The sequence below is a fragment of the Schistocerca cancellata genome, chromosome 6 (assembly GCF_023864275.1).
Source record: "Schistocerca cancellata isolate TAMUIC-IGC-003103 chromosome 6, iqSchCanc2.1, whole genome shotgun sequence".
In the NCBI taxonomy this organism is placed as follows: Eukaryota; Metazoa; Arthropoda; class Insecta; order Orthoptera; family Acrididae; genus Schistocerca; species Schistocerca cancellata.
In genome coordinates, this window is record NC_064631.1 from 203,319,074 (window position 1) to 203,334,952 (window position 15,879).

Genomic DNA, 15,879 nt, shown 5'->3' on the forward strand with positions numbered 1-15,879 from the left:
ACCGGGATCACTTCTTCGGAAAGGTAGCCTTATCCAGTCAGAAAAATCCGTTAGGCATACACGCGATCCATGGCCATATTTTACTTCGTAAGCAGGAGAGGTGGTTAAAAAAGAGGGAGGTTACACGTGGTGACGCAAGAGGCTGGACAATCTCAGTTTGGTATTGTTCTGGGCACGAATTTGCATTGTGCAGTTTTTTAGCGAATAATAACTTGTTGCTATAAACCAATTCGCTCACACACAACATAAGTAAGTGGCAGAAATAAGCAGCACCTATAAAATTCACAGTAATCAGCAAACTGGGCAACATGAATAAATTAGGCGAAACGAATAATTTGATTGTACCAAATGCGGAACAATCGGTCGAACAATGCACGACCCGGAAGCGCGACCCACTGTTCAGAGATCAGCTGCTGCTGAAAATCGAAGAATGGCAGAAATGGAATTCCAGGCCCTTGTAAATGCTACGGAATACGGAATAAAAAGTAAACCAGAACCTATTGATAACGGATACGAGGAGTCTATTAAGACAGAACCGGTGTTGCAACCTGTGATTTCCGGGAATATAAAAGATTTGTTCAGTTTGTTAATCATTGAAATGGATGCCCAATTAGCATAAATAGATGACCAGTGTAAGGCAATTAAAACTGTTAACGGTAATATTGGAATTGTTAACACAAAGGTAGATAAAATTGCAGCAGAAGTAGTAGCACTGAGTACCGATATCGGTAATCTGAAGCGTGTCATGGAGGAAGCCCAAACAAAGATAGGTGACATAAATAGTCGTTTCGAAACTGAAGTACGAAGGTGGTGGTGGTGGTGGTGGTTGTTGGGATGTTTAAGGGGGACTAAACAGCTAAGGTCATCAGTCCCCCAAAGTACGAAGGATCGAACTGAAACTGGTAGATAATGTTGGTCCCACAATAGAGAGCAAGGTAGCTGAAAAAGTGAAAGTAGCTCGAGAAGAGGATGTAGGGAAAATAACGAGTTTACAGACTTTAGTATTCGACTAGGTGCTAAAGTAAATAGACAGTCGGTTGTGTGTAATGAAAAGATGCAGGAGATGGAAACATTATCAGTTACCACTTGCTAAGTAGTTACAAGGACAAATGAGCTAGAGAAACGATTAGGGGAAAATCAGCACTATGTGTCATACAACGCACATAGTGCTGACATATTAAAGAAGGAGGAGCGTTTCAATCCCCTCTAAAAGCAGCGTGGACTGCACGCTACCGACTTCATTAATTATAGTGAAGCGGTATTGCCGGAATCATGGACATAAAAGAGAAAAATAAATTCAGCAATCGACGCGTTAGCTGGTGAGGCCAAGCGATGGGGCTTCAACCTAGATGTAACAAATGTACACCGACCCTTCTGATGGAAGGGTCAAGAGTTCAAAAATGCATTCTTGAAAGAGAATTAGTCAGAGCAGAGAAAAGAGTGTGTAAGGCGCAGTTTCGTAGTGTCGAGGCCCTACGATGTAAACACGTGCAACTCCACGAAAGAATTTTGTGAAAACTGGATCCGCAAATTGGAATATTAGCGCGATCGGAAAACTGAATCGGAGATCGTCTGAGGGCTGTGGCAGAAGCTTCCAGATGACTCCAAGAGATACATCGGCAGTGGTTCGAGAACAACAGCTGCGTTTTTAGAAAAAGCAGAACAGCTGGTTCCGGCAGAGGATCAAGTCCTCCCTCGGGCATGGGTGTGTGTGTTTGTCCTTAGGATAATTTAGGTTAAGTAGTGTGTAAGCTTAGGGACTGATGACCTCAGCAGTTAGGTCCCATAAGATTTCACACGCTTTTGAAACAAAAAGTAGAAGACGAAGGAAATTGGCGGAATAACGGCGAAAATGTTAAAAGCCGTGGGAATGGTAATAATAACCACCACAATCACAACCAGAAAAATTACAATAACCTTGGTAAAAACGGTAGCAACCACTATGATAATAACAATCCACAGCACTTTAACAGTAATGGTCATAGTAACAATAATCACAACTGTAGAAAGGATAGGGGCCAGTATAAAGTAAATATGCTACGTGGTCCTTGGAGAAATGATAGTACAGAGGTGCGAAATGATCCATCATGGCAGTCGGGTGGCAACAGAGCTGTCGGAATTAGTCAGGGAAACAACTAGCCGCGCCAGTTAGGGGTCCACCGGACGTGGGGAGACCTCGGTGGCCCAAAAGAAAACCTAGACAATACCGCTATGATAAATCAACTCAGTGAAGGGAGAATGTGGGAGAGCGACGCACGTAGAGCAATAATAACCCCACTGAGATGGAAACGGCAGTCGACACAGCTGTCACTGCTTGTAAAAGTAATAACAATATTAGTGTACCGGTAGGGCAGAAGGTAGCGGCCGCTGTTAAAGCAACAACGGTTACGAAAGCTTCAGTTGAGTATGAGTCGCCAGCGGAAGTAACAGAGCCGCTCTCGAATAAAGTTTCCGTTACGGTACCGAGCAAGGAAATGAGGAACGAGAGGAGGTGTGGTTAGGTCAGTTCGGTCGGATGTACGACGAATTGAAAAGTTATAGAGGATTGTATGGGAGGTGTGCTAATGGGGAGAGCGGACAGAAATTGACGCTTCTCAGCCCGCAAGATATTAGCGTTTTTAAAACGGAAAGCTCTGTACCTGAACGGCAGGCTTGTCCTAATGAAGTTTTTGAAGTAGCCAATCCCAGCGACGATAGTCCTATTGAAAACAGAGGCGGATGTTACGAGGCGGGGCGAGATGAATTTGGCTATAATGAACAGGTACAACTAATTGAAAGCCAAGTAGATTACAATATCCACAAGGCCAAACCTGACGTTATACGGTCAGACGATAGTGATGAGGGTTGTGTGAGCTCGGGAGATGAGATAGAAGAGAAAACAGAGCATTTTTCTCCAAAAATCTCGGAAGATGACAGCCATCTTTCCGAAGAATACCTTGACATGATAATTATAGGTTGAACGCAGTTCATTAATCGATGAAATTGATAGTAAGATTACGATGTTGAGATTAAAACAAGTTAAACTACCGCAGGACAGACAAATAGAGATCAAAAGCGTTCAAACACAAAGAATTAGATGGCCGCCGGATAAACCGCTGTCGGCATCGGAACCGGACGGATTTTTCTGGGACAACCTGGAGATAGATGAGGATATGTTGTGGGAAAATCAAACCATTGATAATGACAGGTGTAGTGCCCGTTAATATGTACGGCCTACAAATGCAAATTTTAATTGATACAGGGGCAGAGCTAAGTGCTATGTCGGGAAAAACTTTTGAATTACTGAATGATAAACTAGAAGTAGTAGTAACGCCAGTAATGGGAGTCAAAATAATCGGTGCTACCGGAAGGAATAGTAAACCGATAACAAACCAAATATTTGTATGTTGTGAGATACAAGGAGAACCATTCGGGCAGATATTTGTCGTTTTTCCAGATCTGTGTACCGATATTACTGTGGGTTTAGACTGGTTGATAAAATATTGCTCAGTTATTAACGGCAATAATAAGACCATCAAGAGCATTTCCAAAGACAAGACCGAAGTAAATGTGAGTTTTGATGAAACGGCTGACGATGTGAGTAGTGAACACAAACGCATTCAACTTGTTACTTGTCCTAATGAGATTGGTTTAGGCAAAAAAATGTAATACTGCGGTATCCGCAATATGACCATCGACAATTGTTTGGAAGACGAATTGGAGAGCATTGTAGACAGATTGCCAAACGCCCCGCCTGAACAAAAACGGGACCTATATGACGTAATAATGAGAAAGAAGAACGTGTTTTCAAATAAACCGGGGCTTGTTACTGGGTAACAGTGTAAGTTAAATGTAATACCACATGAGCCATTCTTTATAAGACTATATGTGGTACCACTATCCAAGAAGGAGGCTACCCAACAAGAGACAGATCGGATGTTAGAATGGAATGTTATAGAGAGGGTACCAACACCTATAACAATCCCTTAATAATAGTAGGAAAGAGAGATGGTAGAGCCAGGATTGTGATAGAAACACGCACGTTGAACAAGGTCGTTCAACGTCAGACGGATAGATCAGAAAGTATGGAAGAGATACTGCAAACATTTCACAATGTACAGATTATGGGCGGCCAGTGTTGCCGAGCGGTTCTACGCGCTTCAGTCGGAACCACGCGACCGCTACGGTCGCAGGTTCGAATCCTGCCTTGGGCAGGAAAATAACCATACACAAACAGGGAGATCTAGCGTGCCGCAATGGCGCACGCAACAATGCTCCGCTTGAACTGAGTCGTTTCCGGCTATTGTAGCACTGCGGCGTTCTTTGTGATTGTGCGTACTCAACGTGAACTGGTTTTCATTCAGCGCCAGCTGTTAAAGGTTTTGATGCAAATGTTTATGTTTGGTATCGACGTTATTCAAAACACACTCACTCGCGCAATGCGAGAGGACACTTTAAAAAAATTCCTGTTCTTTATACACCTTTATGTACTGAATTTTGCAGTTACTATTTCTTATGTACCTTCAAATGATGCTTGAATTTTTCTATGCTAATACTGACTATGATTTTCATAATATTTGTAGAATTTTTAAACTTACTGATTTCCTGATGGAAGTGTTTGTTTCTAAGATGTGTTGTCATACTATAATATTTTGAGTAATAATGACTCAGGGTTGTCATGTAAATAACGTGCCCCCTACATGACTGCAATAATTATTTGAGTTGATAACCCAGCGATTATTGGATTTTATGCAGACAAAATTGTTTAACTGGATGCATCTGCATTTAATGCCAAACATAACGTAAGAGTGACTTCTCAGTTTTCTTTATCATTACATACTCACTTAAAATTAGTGTCATAATACGTGACAACCTTCAGTTGCCACATCAGTGTTTAATAATACATCTTTTTTCTTTCCCATCATCTTGTACAGGATGTTGGATGTAAATTGCCCTAGTGGGCAACATGAATAAATTAGGCGAAACGAATAATTTGATTGTACCAAATGCGGAACAATCGGTCGAACAATGCACGACCCGGAAGCGCGACCCACTGTTCAGAGATCAGCTGCTGCTGAAAATCGAAGAATGGCAGAAATGGAATTCCAGGCCTTGTAAATGCTACGGAATACGGAATAAAAAGTAAACCAGAACCTATTGATAACGGATACGAGGAGTCTATTAAGACAGAACCGGTGTTGCAACCTGTGATTTCCGGGAATATAAAAGATTTGTTCAGTTTGTTAATCATTAAAATGGATGCCCAATCAGCATAAATAGATGACCAGTGTAAGGCAATTAAAACTGTTAACGGTAATATTGGAATTGTTAACACAAAGGTAGATAAAATTGCAGCAGAAGTAGTAGCACTGAGCAACCGTTAATTATTTCCTTTTCGTTCATTAGTGTAACTTTTGGATTCATGAACAGTGGTACTCCTTTTCTCTTCAGTGTTGTTCGTGAGTGAATGCACAAAATAACTTTCATTTTCCAAATAAGAGCCCTGTTCGATTTAATTGCTTTTTATTTTTAGTAGACGTTCCATCAGAAGGGTCGGTGTACACTTTCCTCCTACTTATCTGTATCACTTCTTCGGGAAAGATAGCCTTATCTACTTAGAACAAATCCATTAGGCATACACGGTCATATTTTACATCGCAAGCAGGATAGTTAGATTAGTAAGAGGCAGCCCACAGGTTCGCTCCGAGGAGCCTGGACATTTCCCTTGTTGAGAGCCTTTCCTGGCACAAATTAACAATACGGACGGGATCGAACCGCGATATTGATCGTCAAGGCATCGTTGAACTACAGACAACACGAGCCGTGTACCTCCTTCCTGCTGGAATGACTGGAATTGATCGGCTGTCGGGCCCCTCCTTCGAATAGGCGCTGCACATGCATGGTTGTTACGTCTTTGGGTGGTTTTATTGACATCTGTGAACAGTCAAAGGGACTATATCTGCTAGCCTAATCACTTTACACTTTTGCTCATGATCCATGAGCGAAAAGTAGTTTGGTGCCAGCATAATAACCGCACAGTCTTCTTCGAATGTAGTTTTTCTAAATTTATTTAACAGGTCTAGGCCAGGAGTAGGTCTTTCTTCTAAGGAATCTGAATTCTTCTCCCTTTTCTTCCATTGTCTTCGTTCCCTATTTGTTCTTGTACATACTACACATTACTCGTCCTTATCTTTGTCGTACACCAATTTTTCTGAGGATCTGAAATTTCTTGGGCCACATTACTCTATGGAAGTCTTTTCCTGGGTCAGAAGATAATAGGAAAGTGGCTTGGTTTCTCGTAAGCCTAGAGTCCATCGTCAAGTGTAATATAAGGACCGCCTCTCTGACGGATTTACCTATGCTAAATCCAAGCTGATCACATCTATCATATCGTTAATTTCATTTCCCATGCTTCTGATAATAGTTGTGGCCAGTAACTTAGATGACTGAGCTGTCAAGTTGGTTGTAAGATGCTTCTTGTATATATCTGCCCATTCTGCCTTCGGGATTTCATCAATGATTTTATTCCGAATATCCTCTGGTATGTACCTGGGAACATAGATTTTAAACACTAACTTGAATACTCATATGTTCGTCACTTCGCAAATTGTTTAAGAACTTACCTACTCCTCATGCTTTTTAATCGGATGTGTTCCAAAACTATGTAAACTAATACTGTACCTGTGACTCATTTTAGTTCCTATTACGTCATATGAAACCTCAACAGAAGTCCTCAATGTACTTTCCATTTATCGCTCGTCCCTCTGCGTTTAAGGATGTAATTAATTTTGCACTCTTTGTGTCCATGCCTTTGCTTTTAAATTATCCGAAAGTTTCTTTCGCTTTTGTTTATGCATAGTCATTCTTTCTGATGACTATTTTCTTCCCGATTCCATAAAAAATTTTCTGCCCTCATTTTGCTTCAGATTCATTGCAACTTTTATTAATTTCTTGACTGAGTAATTATAACAATTTCCATAAAAAGAAAGAATTCTGGAATGTATTTCCATCTTTCGTAAATCTATTGAAGAATTTCCCTCGTTACAGTTTCTTGTAAATTATCTGAGGTTACATTTTTTACAAATTCCATCCATCGTCAACTGAACTGTCTTGCCATGTTGAAGCAGCGCGGGACTAGACGAGCGGTCTGAGGCGCTGCAGTCATGGACTGAGCGGCTTGTCCCGGCGGAGGTTCGAGTCCTCTTTCGGGCATGGGTGTGTGTGTTTGTACTTAGGATAATTTAGGTTAGGAAGTGTGTAGGGACTGACGACCTTAGCAGTTAAGTCCCATAAGATTTCACACACATTTGAACATTTTTGAACAGCCATGTTAAGTAAAACAATAAACAAAATAAAATAATGTGACATTCAGTATTACGATATCAACAGCTTCAGACAACTTTGATCTCACATCATTCCACAACATTTCAATAGTCTACTTCCCATTTCGTTGGACGCTGGTTCTTCCTGAAGCTTCCGTTAATAGTTTGCCTATTCTTCATCATTATCGAAATGTCATCTCAGATTTAGTTACGTACTGTAGACGCAATATGGTCTTTTAGCTGTATTATCCTTGTAATAAAGACGAATCTAGGTGGCAACATAGTAAAATTACGTGCAAAAGTTATAGTGTTCAGCTGTCTTTAGCAACATACACAAAAGTCACGTTGGTACAGTTAAGACACGATCCTTTCGTCAGGATGCATTATGCATACCACCTGCAGTCTATAAATCCTTATTCCTTCGTGGTTTTGATCCGTGTTAAATCCTACAGACTGAGAAGCCACGTGCAGACCAGTCAGGCACTATTAATGGTTTGGAAACGAACAGTGTCTCTCTGTATCGTGCCCGGCATACCACTCAGCTACCGGGTGCTGGCAACTTCACAACGACTAACTCTTGAAACACTGAAAGAAGATTGCACCGCGGTTACATGAAATGCAGTAGCAAGCATCAACTGAAAAGTTAACATGTCTCCAGTGCTAACTGTTCTCTACTGACGACGCAGTAGAACCTAGTTTCCTATAGACTGTAGCAAACAGAGGTGATAGGTGGCAAAACTTTATCAAATTATTCACAAATAATCTGTATTTTAGCACATGCAAACATTTAAACTTTCTAAGAGATCATAAAATGAACACTAGAAGTCGGATTTTCACATGAATCTCCTCATTCAGTTTCAACCTTTCTAGTGCGCTGTGAACATGGTCCTAAATATTTAAACTATCGGCGCATGGTCGTGCGTATTTAATGCGGCAGCACGGACGTAAGCCGATTTAAATTCCGCCCGTTGTATAAATTGCTTAGTACACATGTAATTTTTAAAAGACCCTGCTTTGTACTGAAACAGTGAAAAGCGGTATTCGTTTTTTATTCTGTGAAAAAGGCAGTGGACTCGTAAAAATAAACACGTTTGAAATAATAGTATATTTGTTTAGGAGGTCTTTGAGCTGTATTGCCTTTCATCATGAAAACCAGCATTGATACAACGTGACAACCACGGAAGACAAGTAAGTTTTCTTTCATTGACATTATTAATAGAGTGTGCTATTTTCACTTCCAAAATGTACTTTCTTCACCGCAATTCTTATAAATTTTTATTTTACGCTGTTGCTGTAACGAATTCAGCGTAGATCACTTGTTAGGATGAAAACCTATCAGCATTTCAGATTTTAACTTATGAATGTATGGGATGTCATAGCCCGGGTTTTAATAACTCGAAACAGTCCCTATTTAGATGAAATCGGACCCAGAAGTTGAAACGTCCCCTTAGAAAAATTAATGAATTACTGTGCTGGTAAACCCCTTACGTTATTTGATTTGGAAACAGCTGAGCAAAACTGAACGTACTCAGACATTTCTCTCTTTACTTATTCTGATCATCACTAAACTGACACACAATATTTTTAGCGCAACGCAATCTGACTTTCAAAAACCCCTACAAAAGAATGGTCCTGACTAACAATAACCTATACCTTTCATGAATCACTTACCTCACAAAAATCTTCGTTACTCGAACTACTGCAATACAGCAAGCGCCAATACTGCCAGCTAAATGAAAGATTCTAACTACTGAAGGCACTAACTACTGATAGGCATAGTTAGCAAATGAAAGATTTTGATAGAGAACAAACAATGTATTTATCTTAAGGGGACACAGTCGCGAGGGACTCAATGCTAAAACGAGCAAACGTCAGGTACATTTTCTGAAGTAACTAATGGAGATAAAGACCTGAAACGTTTACAGCGTACAGTTGAAACATCATTCTCAAATGGCATAAAAAATGGTTAATATATTTTATGTATTTCATGAGTAATCTTTCTTTTTGTTCTATAAGACAAAAAATTATAACATTTCTAAACACCTTGGAGCTTGTAAATCTGTTCTTATTATCACTACTGGTCTATTTTTTTATCTAATTAATCATTGTTGTATTAAGAAGAGATACTGTAAGTCTGATGTCTGTAGCAGTCATAGTTTTTGAGAAAAGTGTACCAGAAGGTCAAAAAATGTAGTTTTGCGAAAAATGGTATTAAAGTTTTACATGCAAGAAAGTAATATACAATGTCATACAGACACACTTTTAAAACATTCCAGGGCTATACTATGGCTCAGCTTCTTGATCTTTATCTTCTTTTCTTTGATATTTTGGCTATCCTGGCCTTCTTGGTAGCATTTCCTGCAGAAATATTAGCATAACGGATACGGTCCATGTCAATCTTTTTCAATCCCCTTTCAGTATTGATACCATCCTTTGTTCCCAAGAGTCTTAATACATCAGTCCTCTTTGACACACCAGCATTGAAGCACATCACTGTTTATTTTCTAACGAAAACAGTTTTTGGTAGCCTTGTCCAAATGACAGAATTCAAACTTTCATTTGGGTTTTGAGTTTTTCCATGGAGACACTTTTTCAAGAGCTCTTGTTGGCTAAGGTCTCTGAAAATGGGTTTCACAGCTAGCAGGATTTTTTTCTGGATTTGAATGTTTGTGCTTATAGCTGGAACATGTAGCTGGGTTGTTGAATTTGCACCAGCTGTCAGGTCCCCGTGGGCAAAGGGTATGTTGTGGTTCCTCATCTGTTGAAATTTTATGAAATGAAAGAATATATCGCAGATGGCTCTCCTCATTGCTTCTACATTGTTGCAGTTATTTCTGATGGCCATACCATAATAAGTCTGGATCCTGTCTATTTCAACCTTTGTCAGGGCCCCTTTACCACCTAACTTTTTTTTCCTTACATATCTTTAGAAGTCGTGATCCCATTATTTTCTGTACATGTCCTATACATTCCCGTTCATTAATTTTGACTCTAGGCACATAAGGTTTATCTTCTAACACTTTCTGATAAGCCTGACTGTCCCCGTCCCCAAGATAGTCTGTATAGAGGATACTTCTTGACTGCACAGACCTTTTGAAAATGTTAGCAACATCAGCCACTTCGATGCCTCCACAAGAACCATCATAGTCCTTTTTGCACACATGTTGTATAGTGGGATTTTTACTACAGATGTCACAGAACTTAGTAATAATTTCAATATCCAGAACCTTCCCAGTATCGAAAGAAGTTGCTGACACAATGCCATTTAGGGATGTATGCCCACGTTTCTGCCAACTGCCATCAAAACCAGCAGAAATTTGCCTTGGGTCAGATTTCGTATCATTCAACTGAACTGCTTCTTTGGCTGCATTCAACATTGTAGATTCACTTACCTCAGCAACAACTGCAGAGTCTTGTTGTAAACATCAAACTTTCTTGGAGGTGGAGGAATATTCATCACTGCACAAAGAACAGCACCTGCACTTCGCCCTTTTCCAATATATCTAAGTGCATACACTAATCTTACATTGTTTTCGTACAATCTGCTTCTTGTTAAGTCATAATATATACATCAGTTCATGACATCCAGTCTTACAAATTTACTCTCTCTGATGGGCACACGTCCAGATCATCCGCTCTCAATACTCTGCCATCTCTCTCCCCACATCCACCACTGCTGGCGGCTCACCTTCAACTGCGCAACGCTACGCGCTGTTCACATCCAACTGCCAAACACTACAATAGCGAATATTCCAACAATGCCGACCAGCTACAGACTGCACCCAGCACAGCCAGTGATTTTGATACAGAGCGCTACGTGGCGTTACCAATTTAAAAACCTAAACAGCCTACTTACAAAGTGAAAAAAACTCAATGTGACTAACTTTATTTTGTATGCTGTAATGACCAGAAACTTTCTCATAGTTAATGGAATAAGTAAGTTGGATTTAACGTCAGCTAAAGCAAGCTAGCAGAAACCATAATCCATACAACAGATCACATATAACGACTCCCTCTTGGTGTTAATGAATAACTCGTTATGGGTATGATTCGTGCAAAGCAAAAAGACATACACAATGCAACTTACAGTGTCTAATAAGCTGTAATGAGCTCATTTGATAGTAAAATTTCGCAGTTTTCGTCGATGTTGCCACATGCCCTGAAGGTTCACTGCAAAACACACTTTAAAAAAAATGAAGATTTGTGTTTCGCATCTCGTCAACAACGTCATTACTTTGTGGAGGAACGTATAGGCTGCCCAACAGAAGGACATCAGCGCTCTTACTCAACTAACTGCCTACGAATGTGGTTTCGTTTTGTAAAAAGCAAGCACCACAAGGCAAGGTATAAAATGTAGCCCTCGGCCACCATGGTACTCTCTCTCTCAATCACACTCACATATCCACACGTAACACCAAAATACTTATACGTCAAGCCAGTTTGTGATTAAACTACACAGAACACGAGTACATAACATCTAACTTAGTATAACAGTAAACTGTGCCTGGTTGAACAATGAGAAAATAATAGAGAAATCTATCTTCACGGAAACACATTTTCATCTTCTATCTAAGACACTACCGAGAAATCAGGCTGACCACAGAATGTTAAAACACGAGTCGTATTCGGTTCATCGTCTCCTACAATAGAGTCAGGTCAGTTGGTACATAAGTTGGTTTCAGCCCTCATGGCATGGTATAAAATGCATTGTGTTAAAAATGTGGTGTACAGATACCTCTACACCACAAGCGCTTCATACTGTTTCAACTCCTTACCAGAGGAGAAATCCATGTGTCAGAGGACAGTGGCCTCTCCGGAAGCGGATTAAGAGAACTGTCTCCAGCACAGCGGCTCAAAGGAGGAAAGTTACGGCCGTGCGCGTCGGTTTCACCGATCGCAGCTTCTGGTTCCTGAAACCGAACTAACACTCCTCCCACAGACGAATGACCGTGTGCCTCAACAGAGACAAAACTGCACGTATGGCAGAAACACATTCAGATATTGTATTTTACAAGCAAGCATTCATTCGCTTCTTCGATACCCTGAATGGTTACGTGCCCTGGTACCAAACAGATTGGCACCTCCCTGCCCTGCCTTTGTAACTGTAACAAGTTGTATTGGATCAGCTGAAGACTCTTTTCTGCTCCACACATATGATGGATAGCCTGAAGAGCACTTAGACCACTGGTCATGAAACTGAGGTCCGCGGGCCACATGCTGCCCAAATTAAGTATTCTTAGGCCCAACGGTTCTCAGCCTATTTCATCGTAATATGACTCTTGCAACTAACAGCCGAACCCAAAACCATGACCTAACGTTAAGAGTTTCTCAAGAACGTAGTTTTCCTGCCAAGTAGTAAACGAAAGTGCATGCATGTCCAAAGAAACTTTGCATCGTAATTCAGAATAACACAGGCACTAGATGGGGTGTTGTATTTATCAGCAGACAACGGGCAAGCGACTTCCAAGTAAAATGTATCTTCTGTATGAGAATATGTGTACTGGATGTACGAGTACAGGTTGTAGACGCGTGGTTGACGACATATGAATGTTTGGGTGTGGCCGTGAGCCGTGGACGGATAGCCAAATGGGAAGGCAACCGCTCACGAAAAGCGGCAGCATATATTTAATGTATTTCATAATGGCTGCAGTCACCTGAGTGCCTGTTCTTTTGGACATGCAAGCATTTCGGCAGCTAATTTTTTTTTCTTTTACCATTAGAAGCTTTTTTTCTGTTCTTGCTGCTGTCTGTGAATGTCTGCTTGTACTATCTGCCTATATTTTACTTTGGTATCTTCAGTCATTGTTGCGTTAAATTATCAATTGCTGTGAAGCCGCCATTTGATTATATTTGTGTACTTATCTAAATAAGCACGTGGTCAAAAGATTAAACCATTTGTTGTATACAACACTATTATCCCACGATGTTATTTTTAAATTGTTTACCATCTGATTTCGTTTATTCATTTATTGTTTGCTAACATCTATGCTAATGAGACAGTTTCACAATTGATTTATACTTCGATTCAGACTTAAAAGCAACATTGTATGACTACCTAATTTTGATACACCGAACCATTCTCAAATTAAGCGTCGTGCACTTGCCTTCAGCTGGTTACGGTGCAATCAGTTGGTCGCAACATCGAGATATTCAGCAAGGGAAGTTACAATGTATCAAAAGTTACTCAAAAACTCATTTGAACAAAAATGGCGCCATAGTTATCTTCCAACTCATCTACTAGATGTGTTTTAACGTGTCTTAACGTTCTTCCTGAGAAGTCAGCGTGCGTTTTCTCTGATCGTTCACATCGTACTATTAATATTCAACGCATTTGAATGAGATAGGATTTTTTCGTAAATCTGAATGACCTACGATTTTTCTAGGTTTCTTTTTCTAAGTAAATTTCCTTTGTTCTCATACCTGACGAATCTGAACCTACTATCCCTGAAAGCGTTAGTGTCCTATGCTGTCTAAACCTGAAGACGCCTGACGTAGTCCGCCATGCTTGAATTTGGCACGTTACAGGGGCTTTTTAACACATATCCTAGATGTTTCTCATGGTGGGGCAAGGTTGTAAAATTTACAGCAGCCACTCGGGCAGGCACATCTTACCGTTGCCTCCCGCTCAACGGAACCAACTGCATATTCCGAGCAAAAATGCCTTTTAGAATTTTTAAATGCAACTGCCTTTTAAAAACTGACGTGGCAAATGCAAATGTTTTACGGCAAGGTCTGATGAATTGATCCCTTGATTCCTGAGAAGGCACAGAATTAATCTAGATCTGATGCACATTCCAAATCTTCGTTTCACAAAAATTTCGATGGAAACCGAAGTTTTATTTTAGCTTACACTGTACCTTGAGCGGCTGCAAGTGACGAAAAATACATTTCAGTCCGTGATGTTGTGTTTTTACCCTGCCATTCACTGTTAAAGTATGAAATGGCAATGATCCAGATGCACAAATTGATTATCGTCTGACACGAGACTTTTAACTCTGGTGACAGGACCACTCAAGATTTATCGCTTTTAAGAGATGCTAATAGTAAATCTCGCGAGGAGTCCTCTACTTTAGCTGACGACTAGACACGTGTGTTACGGACTTCAGAATTTTATGAGCTTTGTGTCACATATCATCAACATACAGGAGTCGACGTTCGACACTAATTTCATGGAGTTCTGTAGCGCAAATATTAACATCTGCAGCAAGACTTAATAAGTTTCAATTTTTTTCAGTGCTGTAAAAGAACTACTTTGTGACATCGCTCTAGAAAGAACATCGTATCGTAGTTACAGGGGTCGTCGGTAATTTTGTAGGCAGCAATAGGTCACAAAAGCAGCAGTTATCTGATGGGTCAGTGGTAAGTAACAAATTATAAATCTAGTACTCCCAACAGTAAATCGATTGATTCCCTCTCTTCTTGATCCTCTCATTCAGTCAACACACGTGAAATCTATACGTCCCTGACATGTGGTGACATGAGATATCCGCACAATACTACCCATTAAAATTCAATTACGAGCTGGAGTTTTTAAATTACAGGCGTCATTGTGTTTGAATATTGTCTCTGTCCACTTCTGTAATTGTTTTGATCTCCCTCTTCCAAACTAATTAAATCCTATGTGTGTGTGTGTGTGTGTGTGTGTGTGTGTGTGGTGTCTACACGTATATGATTAAAAATCATTAAAGATAATTGTTTCCATGTAGTTTATTCATTTCTCAAAAAATACAATAATTTAGGTCAGTATTTTGGTAACATATTAATAAATCGTAGAGATGATCAATTATATACACATTATTAAAAAAGTACACACAACCTACATAATTGTCTTTTATCTAAATATAATTGTAATTGGCCTAGTTATAGTAATGCTTTAGTGAAAACTTCTCCGCAGATTCAAATTTCTTCTGGAGCTTATAAAGGCATTGTTTTTTCATATATGGACAACATTTGTAGCTAACATGAAGAAGTAAACTGTTCTTCGTGTTTTAAAATGTTTACTTTTCAAATCTTCAATATTTTCAGACTCATAGAACAAAAACTTCGCCTATGATCTAAGATCATGCATGCCATTGCCATATGAAACAGGATTTCACTTCTGTATTTGAGTTACGGACCAAATCACTCCTTAGAATGTTAGCAACCAGTCGCCAACCACATTGCAATAATTAAAAATTACTTAATCTAAATATGAATTAACAGATGGGTCACACTATTTACACTGAGTACAGAGAAATATTCCCTGGTCTTATTTACAAATGAAAGCGCTGAAGTGCTTTGACTTCGTCTGTGCCAACATGAAACTATACTTAGCCACATCACATACCATCTCTGGCGATCGTCAACATGTCAACTCAGTCAGTAATGTATTTAAAATAGTTACAAAATGAGTCAGTAGAGTCCTCTAGCTGTTGGTATCCTCTGTCTAAGAAATGGGAAACGAAGGGCCATTACGTTCAATATGACAGTCGGGGTCTTACGTAATAATGAAAATGTGTAGTATCTTGTTCTTCTAAATCAACGTCTCCATGTCCTAAAATCGTCTCGCAGAAAGTCGGGTTACATTCTGTGTAAGGTG